This window comes from Vulpes vulpes, chromosome 6 (assembly GCF_048418805.1).
Source record: "Vulpes vulpes isolate BD-2025 chromosome 6, VulVul3, whole genome shotgun sequence".
Classification (NCBI taxonomy): Eukaryota; Metazoa; Chordata; class Mammalia; order Carnivora; family Canidae; genus Vulpes; species Vulpes vulpes.
Window position 1 is genome coordinate 76134515 of NC_132785.1, and position 16872 is coordinate 76151386.

The 16872-nt window shown below is 39.4% G+C and overlaps 1 long non-coding RNA gene across 3 annotated transcripts in view; it reads left to right on the forward strand.

The window, feature by feature from the left end:
* The window catches only part of LOC112935333 (uncharacterized), a 116805-nt gene that overhangs the window by 52938 nt on the left and 46995 nt on the right, over window positions 1-16872 (forward strand). For all 3 annotated transcript variants that reach the window (XR_012002141.1, XR_003238157.2, XR_003238156.2), the window contains exon 4: window positions 10540-10620. This is a non-coding gene — a long non-coding RNA (uncharacterized lncRNA). The remainder of the gene's footprint in view (window positions 1-10539; window positions 10621-16872) is intronic.

Consider the following 16872-nt stretch of genomic DNA (forward strand, 5'->3'; position numbering starts at 1 on the left):
TCGGGTCTGGGAACTGGCTTAGATCCAAAAACTAGGCAGAGGATCATGGTTTGTTTTTGTTTTGTTTGATTGGGATGGTTGCTCTTATTCATTCTTGATTTCTTTTGAGTATATAAATTAAGTAATACCCTTGTCAGCTGACATCTGTCCTGCCCCTGGAAACGCTGTTCTATTAACCATCTCCATACTTTTCTGAATGTCACACTATGCTAGCTGCCACTCTGACATGACTGCTCATTAATTTTGTGTTCAACTTACTTTTGATAGTTATGTGCCATCATCTAGCCTCTATATTTTCAGGATATAATTAGCCCCATTTACTGTCACCAGTGCTATAATCAATTTTTTACCATAAGCTATGGCCTGCAAAGTATATCTGTTCTGACATACTCATTTCTCTGTGACTTTTGATTCCATCTGTGATGGACTTCTCATCTAATGTAGGAGATTGTTTTTTCTAAGCTTCCTACAGCACATTAGCGCTGACTCCTGGGGTTGTTGCCAGAAATTAAGTCCTATGTCCCAGGCAAGTATTCTTGTACTGATAAACTCTCCTTTATCTAACTTCACATTTTACCTCCTTTAATCCAGAATCTTTAGGAACCAATCCTATAACATTATCCTGGCTTTTGCCAATACATTTGTGGGTTGGTTCCCAAATTCCTTTAGCATATATAATCCCTTTCCTCACTTACAGTCCTAGCACTTCCCTAGCTGGGTTGTGTTGTGACTTGATCCTTTTGTTGGTCTGGTAGCCAGGAGGAAAGTGGGCATAGATCCCAAGGAGAACATATATGATTTAGCAAGCAGAGGCCTTTACATCATCCTCAGGTGGGATGCAAGGGGAACTAGCTTTTGGCAGGAAAGCATAGTTTCCTTCTGAAGATCTAGAGGACTCAAGACTCATCTGCGTTTTTATTTTTTTCATTTATTTTTTTTAAAAGATTTTATTTACTTATTCATGAGAGAAACACAGAGAGAGGCAGAGACACAGGCAGAGGGAGAAGCAGGCTCCCTGTGGGGAGCCCGATGCAGGCCTCGATCCCAGGACCCCAGGATCACAACCTGAGCCAAAGGCAGACACTCAACCACTGAGCCATCCAGGCATCCTCATCTGTGTTTTTAAAGTTCTTTTGTGCAATGGTGCAGGTGTCAAGTCCCAGGATCCCACTCATCAGTCAGGGTCCTGAACTTGGTGTAGGAGGCTTGCTAGGATTAAGAAATTAACACTCTCTGTGACCCTTTTAATCTTAAAATTAAGTCCTGGTCTGACCCTCAGCATTTTCTGTCCCCTTGCTGTAGGAAATGAGAAACTATATACAGCCATGGAGGCCCTGTGACTTTCATATCTTGCCTTAAATTGGTGGTTAGTTATCTCTCCTTTGCCTTTTCATTATCTTTGTCAAATATGTATTGATAATACCTAGCAACAGTCAATCAATTCCATAGTCCTTATAGGTACTTTTCCTGTTCCTCCCAAACATCTGAGGTATTGTACCGGTCAGTACATTCCCTTCTACTGGCATCTTGTCTGGTTCACCACCTATAAGAGTTCTAATAATTGCATTGATATGGCATGCCAGAACCTATCAGTACTTCACTAACACTAGTGGGGTCCACCAATTGGACAGTGCATAAGCCAGCCTCACAATCCTATTTTATAGTCAGTTTCCTAGGATCATTCCTATGCCAGCTGTCTAAGTTGCCAACTGAGGAGATTTCCTTGCTAACTTGAAATGCCTCTAGTCATACTATAATTTCCAGTATACCAGTGTAACATAGATCTGTTGGTTTTCTCTTTTTTTTTTTAAGATTTTATTTTTTTATTTGAGAGAGAGAGAGAGAAGAGCAGAGGGACAAGCAGACTTCTCACTGAGTGCAGGGCTCAATGCAAGGCTCGATTCCAGGACCCTGAGACCATGACCTGAGCCAAAGGGAGATGCTTAACCAAGTGGGCCACTCAGGTGTCCCCACATGGGTCTGTTTTTAGACTTCCTGTTAAGTTCTGAAGATGCACATGCCTATTTTGGTATCAATACCCTGAAATTATTGAAAATTATGAAGTTATTTTTCTTTTTCAATGATAAAACTTTATCTTTTTCTGGATAAAACTTAAAGTAGACTTGTAAATTCCTAATCTTCAAAAATGATGATTTGAATATTTATTAAAATTGCATTAAATTTATAGGGTAATTCAGAGAGTGGTGTTACAACATGAAGTTTTCTCCCTCTAGAAACCTGATATTTCTCTCCGATTATCCAAATTTTCATTTATTTACTTCAGTAATGTACTATAGTTTTCTTTGATCTAGATTATGATGTACATTTACACACATGGGAAGAAGGCTATTGTGTATGAGTTTTTCTCTATTATATTTTGACGTTTTACTAGAAAATGATTAATTTTAATGTTTTTTTCACTGAATTTTACTAGTCTGATTGCTTTTATTTATTTATTAGAAAAGAGTTGGGGAAGGGCAGAGGGAGAGTTGGGGAAGGGCAGAGGGAGAGGCAGAGAGAGAATTGCAGTTCAATTTGTCTCCACACCTAGTACGGAGCCAGATGAATGGCTAGATCTTACATCCCTGAGATCACGACCTGAGCCAAAATCAAGAGCTGGATGCTTAACCAACTGAGCCACCCACATGCCCCAGAACTGTTGCTTTTTAAAAGGAAGGCCTCTGATGTTTTTTACTATTAAGTTTGGTGTTTGTGGTTCTTTTCAGATAAATGCTTCATATTCTTTTATTGACATTTTCTTCTTTTTTGTGAGCTCTGCACCCAGTGTAGGGCTGGAACTCACGACCCTGAGATCAAGAGTTACATGCTTTACTGATTAAGCCAGCCAGGTATACCCCATCTTCCATTCCTAGCTTATTAAAGGTTTATTAGTTTATTACGGTTTCAATAAGAATGAATATTGCATTTAGTCAATTGCCACTGAGATATTAATAAATTAATCATTGTTTAGAAGATGGCTGGCAGACTGCTAGTCATCTGAGGGTAGAAGTATACTGAGCATTTGGGAAATTAATTACCTTTCTGTCTTTCTAAAATGCCTTCTAGGTAGAAACTCCCCAGAATGAAAGTACATGTACTCCAAACTGAACACACACTTGGGAGGGATAGAGGAATCCACTGGGCAACTATATCCCTGTTTGAGCACAGAGAAACTCCAAGAAATGCAGACAGGGATGGCAGCAGCCAGAGGTAAAGAAAAAGAGCCAAGTTGAAAGAATATTCTTTAATGAGTACACTGGGTCCCTATGCCAGAAAAGGGGCATCAGAGAGAGTGTACCTGTGTGTGTTTATCATGGCATTATAAGATGCATCACTTTTGGCAGACACACAGTTTAACTCCTCAAATAACTACACTTCGAAACTCTAGTTCTTCTCCTTATTCTTAGAGCCCATTGCTTGGAGAAAATGAGCTACCTTAGAAATTGAGATTAATGACAGTCTTCTCAAGGAAAAGTAATAAAAAGTAGACTTTCAAGTAAACAAAATAGGTAAAATCTATGTGCACATTACTAACCCATCCTTAGTTGAAGCTCATTTGAAACTTAGGTCTTTATTATTTGCTGTTTATGTTGTATGCCAGTGCTTAATCAGCTTGTCTCTTTCTATGATTGGTTATACAGTTTCCAAAACAAACAAACAAGCAAACATTAAAAGCTGTTTTGTTTATAGGGTAAGCGTATCTTTATTCCCTCTTCTATTAAAAATGTAAGCCAGCCTGGTCTTTTTTTCACTTGCCAAGGAATCAAGGCAGCCAAGAAGCTCTGGGAAAACAGGGACACTTCCCTCTGGTTCTACCCATTTTATGCAGCTGCAGGATCAGGAATGCCAGGGGATCTTTTAAAAGGTGTCAAAGGAAGGTTTACTTTAGATCCCTAAAAACACCTTTATTATAGGAAGGGCTTGCTCGGAAGCTGAACCCTGTATCAACTTTGCTTTGGAAGGTCTAAGAAGATTATTGTGTTCTCAGATATTTGGGGAAAATAAACAAGAAAACCAGTGCTCCGGTGTGATACAGGGGATAGAAACAAGGGTATAAGCAAGGACCAGGTTAGTCAATAAGACCTGACAATTTGACTATTATTTTATTTTATTTTATTTTATTTTATTTTATTTTATTTTATTTTATTTTATTTTATTTTATTTATTCATGAGAGACACACGGAGAGAGGCAGAAACACAGGCAGAGAGAGAAGCAGGCTCCCTGTAGGAAGCCAGATGTGGAACTCCATCCCTGGGATCACAACCTGAGCCAAAGGCAGACACTCAACCACTAGGGCCACGCAGGCATCCCTTGACTATCTTAATGTCTCTGGAAGTCATCTCCCATTTGCATTTGAATTTACATTGCCCTACCCTTATCACTTTTCATCTAGATAATTGAAACAGCCAACACTCTACAGCCCCAGGATAACTTTTCCCACCTACCTGCCTTCTGTTCTCAGAGTATCTTCCTTCAATGCAGGCTGATCACGTCACTGCCTAACTAAACCCCCTTACCTGCAGTAGCATTTTCCAAAGTGAGGTCTCAATTGGAATCATCTGGAATGCTGATTTTAAAATGCAAATTTTGAGCCCTAACACATCAAGATCAAAGCCTCTGGGTGTGTGGAATTTTAAAAAGCTCTCCAGGTGATTCTTTGCCACATTACAGTTAGACAACCCCTGAGCCACTGTAAGTGCAAACTCCTTGTGGCATGAGAGAGCCTTCAGAATCTGGAACCTTGGCTTATTTTCTCAGCCTCATCTCCACCAATCACTCCCCATTTGTCCTAAAAAGCTGCACCCAAATAAACAACTTGTGTTTTGTTGAAACATGCTGGGCATGTCAGGTATCTGTGTCTCTTGATACATCATTGCCTTTTTTTCCTTTGACTGCTAAAACCCCTGTGTATCCTACAACTCATCTCCTCCTTGAAGCCTTCCTTGATGATGCTGTCCATAAGAGTGTCTTTCTTTCCTTGGGACTCCCACAGTTGGGTGCATGTTATTCTATTCCAGCACTCACTCCCTAAGCTATTGCTCTGTAAATAACTGCCCTTCTTTTATATGGAAGCTGCTGAGAGCAGAGCCTGGATCTTATTTATTTTCAGCATGTTAGAGTGCTCAAAAGGGATTGACTGAGGGATTGAATGAGTATTACGGTTCTCATTCTGACCAGCACTGTCCAATCAAAATATAAATGTGAGCGTTATGTAATAAATTTTTCTAGTAGCCATAGTAAAAAGAGTAACAAGAAACAAGTGAAATTAATTCTCCTAATATACTCTTGCTTAACGCTGTCTATCCAAAATATTGTCATGTCAGCATATAACCCCCATCAAAAACTATTGAGATGGTTTATATTCTTTCCTCATACTAAGTCTTCAAAATTCTAGGGTATATTTTATGCTTAACATACGGCAAACCAGACTCACGTTTGAGCACTCAGGTGCTTAACAAGCACAGGTGCATCATGGTTACTCTATTGGACAGCATGGTTTGAGACTAGAGAGGATGCTGTTAAGGTGTATGTGCGAGTCTTCGCAAGTGAAAAAAAATGCAATCTAGGTCAGTGTTCATCTTTGGTGGTTACGTGACACTGGGATGGTTTTTACCAAGACTGTTAACCTTGGCCTCATTCACCGCACAGAGCTGTTGAGTCCAGTTCTGACTGATGGTCCGGCATACCAGCTATACACAGCCCACAAAGAAACTTCAGGACAGTGAGCAGCTAACAAGCCTCCTTCTCTTCCAGGCCTTTGGAGCTGAAATGTCCAGATACACTACCTCTCTAGGGAACATTAAAGGCAGTAAGAATGCTGCATTCTTTGGTGTGCAAAGCCACACCCTCTAATGCCATCATTACGGAGGCTCTGGTCACCAAAAGAAAAAGCCACAGAAATGTAAATACAGTTCATTTTGTAGATGCCGTGGTAGAGGTAAGCTCCAGGTATCCACACCCTCTAGGGACATCATTCCATCTGAGGGAGGAGATTTTTAAAATGTCTTAAGCAGGAAACTTAGAACACTTCCAAGACATGAGCTGTTTGTCTTGCTCAGGCCTGTCTGCTGGCTCCCTCTAACTCAACCTCAGTGAGTGCCGAGCTCAACCTCTCCTCAACCTTTCAGGTCAGAACTAAGAAAAGAAAATGAATCTCCAAATCCTTGCCCCATACTCTGTTGACCTCAGTTAAGAAACCTGGTGCCAACTGGCACTAAGTGTAGGGTGGCACCAGCAGTCGACTTGGCATTCCCTGCCTGGCATCTTCTTGCTGGGCAGTGACTCAAAGTAGTCTTTCCATCTGCTCCCTCCTTTCCCCCACCTCATTTTCAATTAAACAATCAGGTACACAAATTAGCATTGGAACCAAAATGGTTTCCTGGGAAACTAATGATAAAAATCCCAGTTTTAAAACATTTTCTTTGCAACCTAGAGAGCAAAGCCATGTCTTTCAAGAGGACAAAACCCTGAGCCAGAGAATTCCACCTTATGTAAAAAAGTGTCCCTGACCAGAGATTCTGGAAGAGATGAAAAGTGCTATTTGAGGCTTTCAGAACATGCTGTATGTATTTTCCTATTCTTACTCCCACATAATCCTTGCTCTCCACTCACTCTTGACTGTTTTTACAGAAATGAAATATTTCCTTGTTAATTAGTTTTCACCGGGGACCTCCTTCCTGAACTCTTTAGAATGCAAGCAGCTGGAGGACAGGTCAGGATTTTTGCCATTGTCAGGTGGACCTCTCCATATTATATGTCCATCCAGAGAAGTATACCCCCTGGAAATTATCTCAGAAAAAAATTTACATTCCAATAATAATATATGCATTTTGTATGATAGTTCATAGTTTACAAAATGCCTTCATATGTATTTCCTCAATTTAACTTCACAATAGTTGGAGTAGAAACAACAGGTTCAATATTCATATGAATATCCCTAATATTCAGGATTCATGTGAGTATCTGTAGAAGCATTCATTCAATTGGTGAATATACTGAGACCCTCTGTGTGTCTGGCCTTGTGGAATGCACTGGGGAACAGAGCTATCAAAACATAGTTCTTGGGCAGCTTGGGTGGCTCAGCGGTTTAGCTCCTGCCTTCAGCCCAGGGCCTGATCCTGGAGACCCGGGATCGAATCCCACACCAGGCTCCTTGCATAGAGCCTGCTTCTCCCTCTGCCTGTGTCTTTGCCTCTCTCTCTCTCTCTCTGTCTTTCATGAATAAATAAATAAAATCTTTAAAACAAAAAACAAACAAACAAAAAAAAACCCCATAGTTATTTCTGGGAGGAGCTGAGTCTTGTGGGAATAAAAAACAGACAATTAAAATCTATATAAACACTCTTGCAGATATATACAGCATGCTGAAGGAACACATGAGAGGGACCCTTAGTGCAGAATTTGAATATCAGATAATTTCTTAATCTGAAGAAATTAAACTTCTTAATAATGGAATTTCTGATATCCTAACAAACTAGTAAGGGAGCTGTTGCAGGGAGGCTTTCCCGGAGACCCCCAAATCACATACCACTGGCTGTGTCTTACCTGGAAGGTATAACTATACTATGTATATAGTATGTATGCAGTGCACATACAGTTATAGTATGAAACCAGAAGTTGTATAGTAGTCATAACATTGGATATGACTCTAAATTGCCAGGCCTGGGGGGCACCTAGGTGGCTCAGTGGTTGAGCATCTGCCTTCAGCTCAGGTTGTGATCCCAGGGTCCTGGGATCGAGTCCCGCATTGGGCTCCCTGCAGGGAGCCTGCTTTTCTCTCTACCTATATCTCTGCCTCTCATTCTGTGTCTCTCATGAATAAATAAATAAAACCTTTTAAAAAATAATAATAAATTAATTAATTGACAGGCCTGATTCTTTCACAATATACCAGGATCTGTATGCTCTCCAAAGGAGTATTAGACTTCTAAAGTAGAATAACTACTTCTGAATGCAGCCTCTGCTTAAAACAGTTTATAATCCCCCTTTATTGGCATTTTCTTCAGAATGTGGAGGTAATATTTCTCCCCTATCTTTTTCTCTTGTTTTCTAAATACACGTAGATACTCATGCTAAACAATCCAGTATCACTCAAGTATACAATTTAAAAAATGAAAGTCTCCCACAATCATTTACCTCCCTCTGCCATATGCTGTTGATAGTTTGCAGCATATCTTTCCAGGTTTTTTTTTTTCCTTGAAAATTTTATTTCTTTGAGAGAGGGGGGGAGGGGAGCACAAACAGGGGGAAGGGCAGAGGGCTTCAAAGGACAAGCAGACTTCCCACTGAGCAGGGAGCCTCTTGTGGGCTCCATCCTGGGACTCCAAGATCATGATCTGAGCCAAAGTCAAACACTTAACCTGCTGAGCCACCCAGGTGCCCCCTTTTCAGGGTTTTAAAAATGTATGTGTTTATACATTTTTTTTTTTAGCAGAAATGTGACATAATATACATCGTATTCAATACCTTGTTTGAGGAATAGCTCTCTTAGATAGCTTTACATCTTGGCACAGAGTCAGCATTCATTTAAGTGACTGCATAGCCATTCATTATGCAGATGCACTATAAATTATTTAAACAAACTTATGGCAAATGCTGGGCTATTTTTAATAGTTTTTCAGTTTTATACACAATGCTGTAATAGCCTTACAAACACTTATTTGCTCATTGGTTTGAGTATTTCTTTAAAACAAATCCCTAGAAGTTGAATTGATAGCATGTTCTTCACAGATCCTCAAGGGGGGCAGAGCTTTAACATTTAAGAATAACAAATCATCTAAAAACATATTTGTCAAAATACAACTTAACATTAAGTGGGGAGGAGGGGAAAGATTTACTGAGAAGCTACTAACTGGGAGTCAGTCACAGGGCTAGAAACTTGTGTTATCTCATTACTTCTAAAAATTCTGAAAATTATTGTTCCCATTTTAGGGATGAGGAAATTGTGACACAATTGTGAGAGGCTAAACTTTTCCAAGGTTACATAGTTATCAAATGGAAGAGCCAGGATTGGAGCTTAGGTCTTTCTGACCTGCCTTTAAGTAGGATAAACTCACATTGCTGGTTTCTTGATTTAAACTCCAACTGACTCTAAAGAAAATCTCAAAAACGTTTTGATCAGTTCCAGAAATGCTAAAATAAATACACATCTTATCACAGACATTACACATCTGAAACATAAATTCTGCTGTTAATTATAAAATGTCTCATTAACTTAGTTACCTCTTCTCCCTGTTCTTACTGAATAACAGTGATGTTTATAAGAAAAATGCATCAAAAAAAAAAAGAAAGAAAAGAAAAATGCATCCAAATACATACACTTCTTTGTTCTGAAATCCTTTTGCTCTAGGTTTATGTAAATCCTGTTATTTAAAACATTGGTAAAGAAACAAGCTCATTATGAAGCCAGTTTGGCTACACCCTCCATTGTACTTGATGGAACTAACCTGTTTTCGGAAGAGCCTATACTTTGCTTATTAATTAACCACCTCTTTCCTTTCAACCTGCCTTTGAAAATTCAGTTCTATAGTATTCTTCAGGGTTTCTTTCTGGGGCAGTTTCTTCTAACAAAATACAGAAGTTATGAGATGAAATGGGTAACAACAAAAAGAAAGAGAAACCAGGAGGCCAAAAGAATAGTAACCAGATATTTCACCTCTTCTCTGAATGGTTGTCTCAATTGCTTCAATTTGGATCATCAACTCACAAGGCAATATTAATGTTTTCCAATGTAATGTTTTACTCACGTAATTTGCTCTTCAGCACTGGGTTTTCCTTTTCTCAAATCTTTCTTGGCACCACTCTTAGGTGCTCCTGTAGTCTCTGCATACCCCAGCTACATCCCTTGTCACATTGTTTCTCATCCTTCCTCATTAGACTGAGAGTTTCTTGATAACAAAGACCATTGCTCTGTTATTGTGCCCTGGATTCAGAACACAGCACGTAGCACATGATTAGTGCTCAAGAAATATTTGTTGCTTGAATGAATATTTTCAGGAGCATTATTTCCCCTAAACCTTCAGTCAAAGAAGCACACTCCTGGGTTGGCCTGATATAAGTGATAGATACACAGTCACAACATAAAGTCAGGAAATTTGATGGCTGTTTTCCTCAAGTGCAGTCTGTTTTCATCCTTCACACATGAACACAGAGCTCAGCACTGTACATTCACCCAGAAAGGATCCATTCATATCATAAGCATTAGTAAACAATGTTGATTTCATGGAAGACTTTGTAGGAATATTAGGGAAGGGTAAACTACTTAAAAGTCTTGATCAGACTCATTTGTTCTCTGAGGTCTTTTCTTTCCCATAAGCTTCCTCCCTCTATTATACAGGACAGCTCAATCCTCCCCTGGATTCTTTCTTTAGACTTCCATGTCCACACCTATTAAAACATCTGCCTTTCAGAGATAGTGGGTGTGTGTTAAAAATAGCATTTTCCCTGTCATATCAGCATTTTCAGTTATTAGTACTTAAATTAGATTTTCAAACAGCTTTAAGCACTCTAATGTAAGCAAAAAATCTTGCTTCTTCCAGGCATACCATTTTTAGTTATCCTCTACCTCTCCAGTCCAAGGAAGAACTGGTTGTTTCTTATTGATGACCTCCATCTCACAGGTAAGTAAGATCCTTTGTGTTTGGCTGTCAGGCTCACTTCATCACCTCTTACACCTCATGGTTTTTAGCCCTCGAAGAAAAGGTCTTCTCACCCAAGGCCCTGACGTCACCGCACCAGCTGAGGCAGAAACTTTTTTCACCTGATGGTTGGTGTCTCCTCTCTGGCCTTTAGGAAATATTCTTCTCCCTTATTAACTTTAACACTTATAATACAAGTGCAAATATATTAATTTGCTCACTGCTCACTACTATGAGTCAGGCACTGTGCTAAGCACTCTTTATACATCACCCTGTTTATTTTAGTTTTTTAAAGGTATTCATCTACAAGTTACTTTTATTTCTCATTAAATGAACACAGAGTTCATTAATAACAGTTATGTTTATTATACATATCCATCAGTGCAGCTTTCAATACCACTTGAAACATGCATGTCATCCTAGAGACAACTCAATTTTCCAGATACACATTACTGCAAAGCCATTATAATTTACTGAGGAGGTATTTGGTTAAAAAAATAAATAGGGATCAGGGATCCCTGGGTGGCACAGCGGTTTGGCGCCTGCCTTTGGCTCAGGGTGCAATCCCGGAGACCAGGGATCGAATCCCACATTGGGCTCCCGGTGCATGGAGCCTGCTTCTCCCTCTGCCTATGTCTCTGCCTCTCTCTCTCTCTCTCTCTGTGACTATCGTAAATTAAAAAAAAATAAATCATACTGTCCATCTGAATCAACTCTTGCTATTGGACAAGAGTTTAACAGTATTTATCTGGTAATTCCTGCATTAACTGGAATGTATTACCATAATTTTCTTTTATGTTAATGTAACCTTCAAATTTTGCAGAATTTTATAAAGTCATTCATTATTGTAGTAGATAGTTTAATGCAAAGATTGTACTCAACTAATGGAAGTCCAGCAAGTCCAGTCTAATTAGTCCAGTCTAATATTTTAAATTAAGCCAATTATCAATGAAAAACCCACTGACACATAATTTTTTGAAAATATGTTCTTATGGGGGCAGCTGGGTAGTAACTTAGTTGGTTAAATGTCCAATTCTTGATTTCAGCTCAGGTTATGATCTCAGGGTCCTGAGATCAAGCCCCGTGTCAGGCTCCATGCTCAGCATGTAGTCTGCTTCAGATTCTGTCTCTCCCTCTCCCTCTGCCCTTCCCCCTGCTCACACGTGTCTTCTCTCTCTCTCAAATAAGTTTAAAAAAAGAAAATATGTTCTCTTGAAGTTTCTATGTTTAGTCATGACAGTAAAATAATTCTTTCAAATTAAGACACTAAAGGGGCAATGCAACTCCCACTGAAAATGTTCTAAGAATAATTTACATTTCAAACAGTGCCATGTTACCCTGTTTAATCCCTAAGACAGCCCTGTAAATGGTTATTATTCTTATTCTTATTCTCATTTCACAGATAAGAAAACTTAGGTGAGGGGAAATTAAGTAATTTCCCTAAAAGTGCTTAACTCACATGGGATTTAAATGCAGCTCTGATTTCTAAGCTTATATGTGTGCTTTGATCCCACTCTCTCTGAATATAGATCCAGCATTACCTCTTTGCACCTAGGGCAATCTGAACATTCCCTTCTTCCTTCCTATCTCGTGTTGATCTAGAACTACTCAGAGTCCGTGACCTTACCTTTGCCCTACAGGCCAACTAGGCCCTGGTCAACTGTCTTGCTCTTAACTCAAACTATGTAGCTTCCACTCACCATTGGCACAGATGGTTCTGGATCCCTCTTTTCCCTTTTTTTGTTTTTTTCATGCTGTGTCCTTGGCTGATGTGCTGTTATCTTTTTTCTTCCTCTTCAGTATTCCTACTAAATCTCTACTGAGAAAAATAAGATGCCAAACTCCATCAGCATCTGACCCAACCCCAAGAAACTTCCTAATTTTTCCTTATTATGTCATCTTTGAAAGGTCCCAGCAATTCTTAAGGGTTCCCTTTATTCTCTTAAAGAAAATAATTTTTATCAAATGTTAAGTAACTCGAAAAAGATCTCTATGTTATATTATTAAGTGAGAAAGGCAGAGTGCACAAAATGGATATGTTACCATGTAAAAAGGATAGAAAAACTACCTGGCTTTGGTAGTTTTGAGGTGAAATGAAGATTTTGACTACGCAGATGAGAAATAGGGGCAGGAAGGGATTCCACTATATAGTTTTGGTAATTTTTTGATATTTGGACCATATTACTATATTACCAACTTTAAAAATTAGTGAGTGATTTTTTTAAAATAAGAAATATGAGTAACCTTCCTGATGGGCAGGAGAAGGTGTTTTACAATAATGGTAAACAATCATAAAATATACTAAATGAATAAAATAGTTTTGGGTAAGACCAGAAAGACAATGAACCTATTCCAGAGGAACATTCAGGGCAATGAGTATTTCACATAAATCTGGTAATCCAAAACACCCAGCATTATGGGCAATTTGGGCAATGGTCTGAAAGCAATCAGTTGAGAGTGGAAAGCACTGATACAGCTTTACGTGTCATGTTTCTTGCACGACACATGCCTAGGGGTCAGGGACTTTCTTTCTCATACAACTAGAACTCAATAGATATTTAGTAGTAATAGGAAAAGATTGCCACACAGAATCCCTTTAACTCTGAGAGGAGCAAGAAGCCATTTCAGTGTGATTTGTTGAGTCCTAAAAAGACAACAGAACCTTTTGGGGGCACAGTTTAGTTGATATCAACTCAATCTCTACTTAATAGCATAAAATAGAGGGCAGTTAAGTAAGCAGCTGTGCCCTCATTCACATTCCTAACCCAAGTCTTGGAGAATGGATAACTTGCCCTAGCCTACTCCAATATGGTTCGTAATACAAGTGACTTGAGGAAGCTAGGATCAATTCTCAGGGAATCCAAGAACTTTGCTGGCTTTAATTTGTTATCTCCCAAATATTCTTGAGCACATCCTAAAGTAGAATGAATCCCTGAAGCCATCCCTAGAAGTGACTGGTTTCCTGTTTTCTTTGGCTTGGAGATGACCAAGGGTTGACACCCCCAACCTCTCACATCAAGATCAGAATGGATTGGACATAACATATGGCCTTCTCTATGTTCAGTTCCATCTTCCTAGCATCTTGGGACCAGGATAAATGGCAGCTTGGTTTCTGTCATATCTCTCTTGTAGCAGATGTGATTTCATCCAGATAGTATTTTAAGATTTAAGGGTATGAGGGAGGCAGAATGGGGCAAAAGGAGAAGTTGAGTTTAATTCAGTCACAACAGAGACTTCAGTTGATCCCTTGGGGACCTCTGAACCTAGAGTGGCTCTTCAGAGCTTTCCAGAATTGAGATAAAGAAAGGAGTGGGCCTTCTATTATTGTGTAGATCCATCCTTGGATTTAGGCTACCAAAGGAAGGAGGTATAACCTGTTTGAGACTGCTCCCTTAGGCTAAAGGCAATTCCTGGGGAGGGACTCAGTTATGGAGCTTCAGCAGAAAGCACTCTCAGTAGCTGAGAGAATAGCTACTTTGATTTACAAAGAGGATCAGGTACAGATGCAATGAAACGCCAGGACACCTGCACCCCGATGTTTATAGCAGCAATGTCCACAATAGCCAAACTGTGGAAGGAGCCTCGGTGTCAATCGAAAGATGAATGGATAAAGAAGATGTGGTTTATGTATACAATGGAATATTACTCAGCCATTAGAAACGACAAATACCCACCATTTGCTTCGATGTGGATGGAACTGGAGGGTATTATGCTGAGTGAAATAAGTCAATCAGAGAAGGACAAACATTTTATGGTCTCATTCATTTGAGGAATATAAACAATAGTGAAAGGGGATAAAGGGGAAAGGAGAAAAAATGGGTGGGAAATATCAGAAAGGGAGACAGAACATGAGAGACTCCTAACTCTGGGAAACGAACTAGGGGTGGTGGAAAGGGAGGTGGGCGGGGGGTGGGGGTGACTGGGTGATGGGCACTGAGGGGGGCACTTGATGGGATGAGCACTGGGTGTTATTCTATATGTTGGCAAATTGAACACCAATAAAAAATAAATTTAGAAAACAACAACAACAACAAAAACCCAAAAAAGATCTGGACAGCACACAATGGCATCTCCTACATAATCAAACACCTCTAAATGAATACCAACAAATGCATCATGGGTCTGAAAGCAGCTTGCAGTTAGCCCAGAGAATACGGTAGTATGAAATCTAGTGGAGCTCTGCTCTGGCTGAATATGTTAGGAAAGTTCTTGAAGCCATAATTGTCTGTGTATGATTACCTTCTGACTCTGAAATTGCCAGTTCAGTAAGCGAAAGGAGGCTGATTAAAAGCCATATCTATTCTAAAACTCTCAGGGGCAGGGCCTCTCAGAGCTAATTCAAAAAGAAAATTCTTGCTACAGATTCTTCCACATTTTTTCCATTTCTCTGTATTCCATGAGCAGGTGGCCACTACCTGCAGCTGATAATTATAGACTTTATGCATGCCATACTATGAAAGGAGCTTGTGTGTGGTGCTAGGGCCGTTAGGGAAGTATGCAGCATATATCTGACCCTGTAAGAGGGGGAAATATCCTTTTGTTATGGGCCATAGGGTTTTCAAGGCTGCTATCCATGGCAAATGTTCACCATGCTCAAAGTCTAACAGCCAAGCATACAACCTTTTAAGAGCTTGTCAGCACAAAGTCCATTCACTGAAAGCCTTGGCTCTCCCATGCAGTATGCAGGTAATCAGAGCCATATTGTGTTCCCCTCTTTGTAAAAAGGTAAAAGTTCTATAGCTTACACCACTGAAAATATTGAATGTTGCGCATTTAATTTTCAATAGTGATGATGGTGATAATGATGATGATGGTGATGACAGAGAAAATGCTGCCACAGACTTTGTAGATAAAAATGGATGTTTTGAACTTTGGCAAAACATTTTCTCTTCTGAGATGGAGCAAGGCAGCCATTTTGACAATAGCTAAGAAAATGACATAGCAGTTCTGGACAGGAATATTACAAAAGCTGTATTGAAATTACAAGAACAATTGAAACAAAGAAGTGGCCCCAACCTGGGTAAGTATGCTCTCCTCTCTCAATCTACTCCCAATTCACATCCACTGATAGCTGCCAGACAGATGTTTATTTGATTATTCGGGATATTGAAAAATGTTGTATCATTGTATTGCTATTATTAGAATTTTTATTCAATATTGATAGTCACCTAGGTAATTTATAATAAGATGTTCATAACCTAAATTAGATCACAAAGTGATGATAGGAAAAAGTGGAGTGTTTTCTATTGTGACAACAATAATTTTGTTCTTTCTGATTTCTAAAGTGATTACTTGAGACTATGCTAAAAAAATCACACATTATTTGCCCGATCATATGGATTTTTTTGTAATTAGAGGCAAAAATGTGAAATTTTAGAAGTAGAGCTTACTTTTGAAGTTATTGACTACAAGTCCAACTTTTACAAATCAAGAAACAGTCCCAGAGAACTGGAACCGCCCATGGTGTTACATTCAGTACAAGGATCCAGGCCTCCTAATTTTCTGACAGTCTTTTTTCCACTAGAAGAAACACATGCTCTGATTATTAATATTATACGTATATGTTGGTGGCACATTTTTTTTGATTAAAAGAAAAGGAAAATCTAGATGCCTTTTGACTAGACCATATCCAGGATTATTTCTTATGTCCCAGAGAAAACTAAATTTGAGACTAAACTCTAACTTAATTTGAGTCTCAGGCATAGATGGTTATTTAACCTGGACTCTGATCAAGCATATCAATGTGTGACTTCACAGACTGGGATTTGAGCATTGCTGGCTTTCATGTCATTGTGCCCAGAATCCTCACAGACCTTAGAGAGTGGTTATGACAGCAGCACCTAGTGAGACTTCTTTTTTTTTTTTTAAGTGCTTTATTTATTTATTCGAGAGAGAGAAAGAGACAGAGCCCAAGCGAGGGGAGGGGCAAAGGGTGAAGCTGACTCAGGGCTCAACCCGGGGCTTGATCCCAGGATTCTTGAGTTTATGACCTAAGCCAAAGGCAGCTGCGCAACCAACTGAGCCACCCAGGCATCCCAAGACTACTGAAACTCTTAAAAGATACCAATATGTTTATAGATCCCAATGTACGCCCCCCCCCCTTTTTTTCAGATTCCCACATAATGGGACACACTAACAAATGATGGCATGGATACATTTTTCTACTAAGAAGAGTTGAATTGTGTTCTGCTAAGGCTAACTCTGCAGATCTGGCTCTACATACTCCAATGTCCT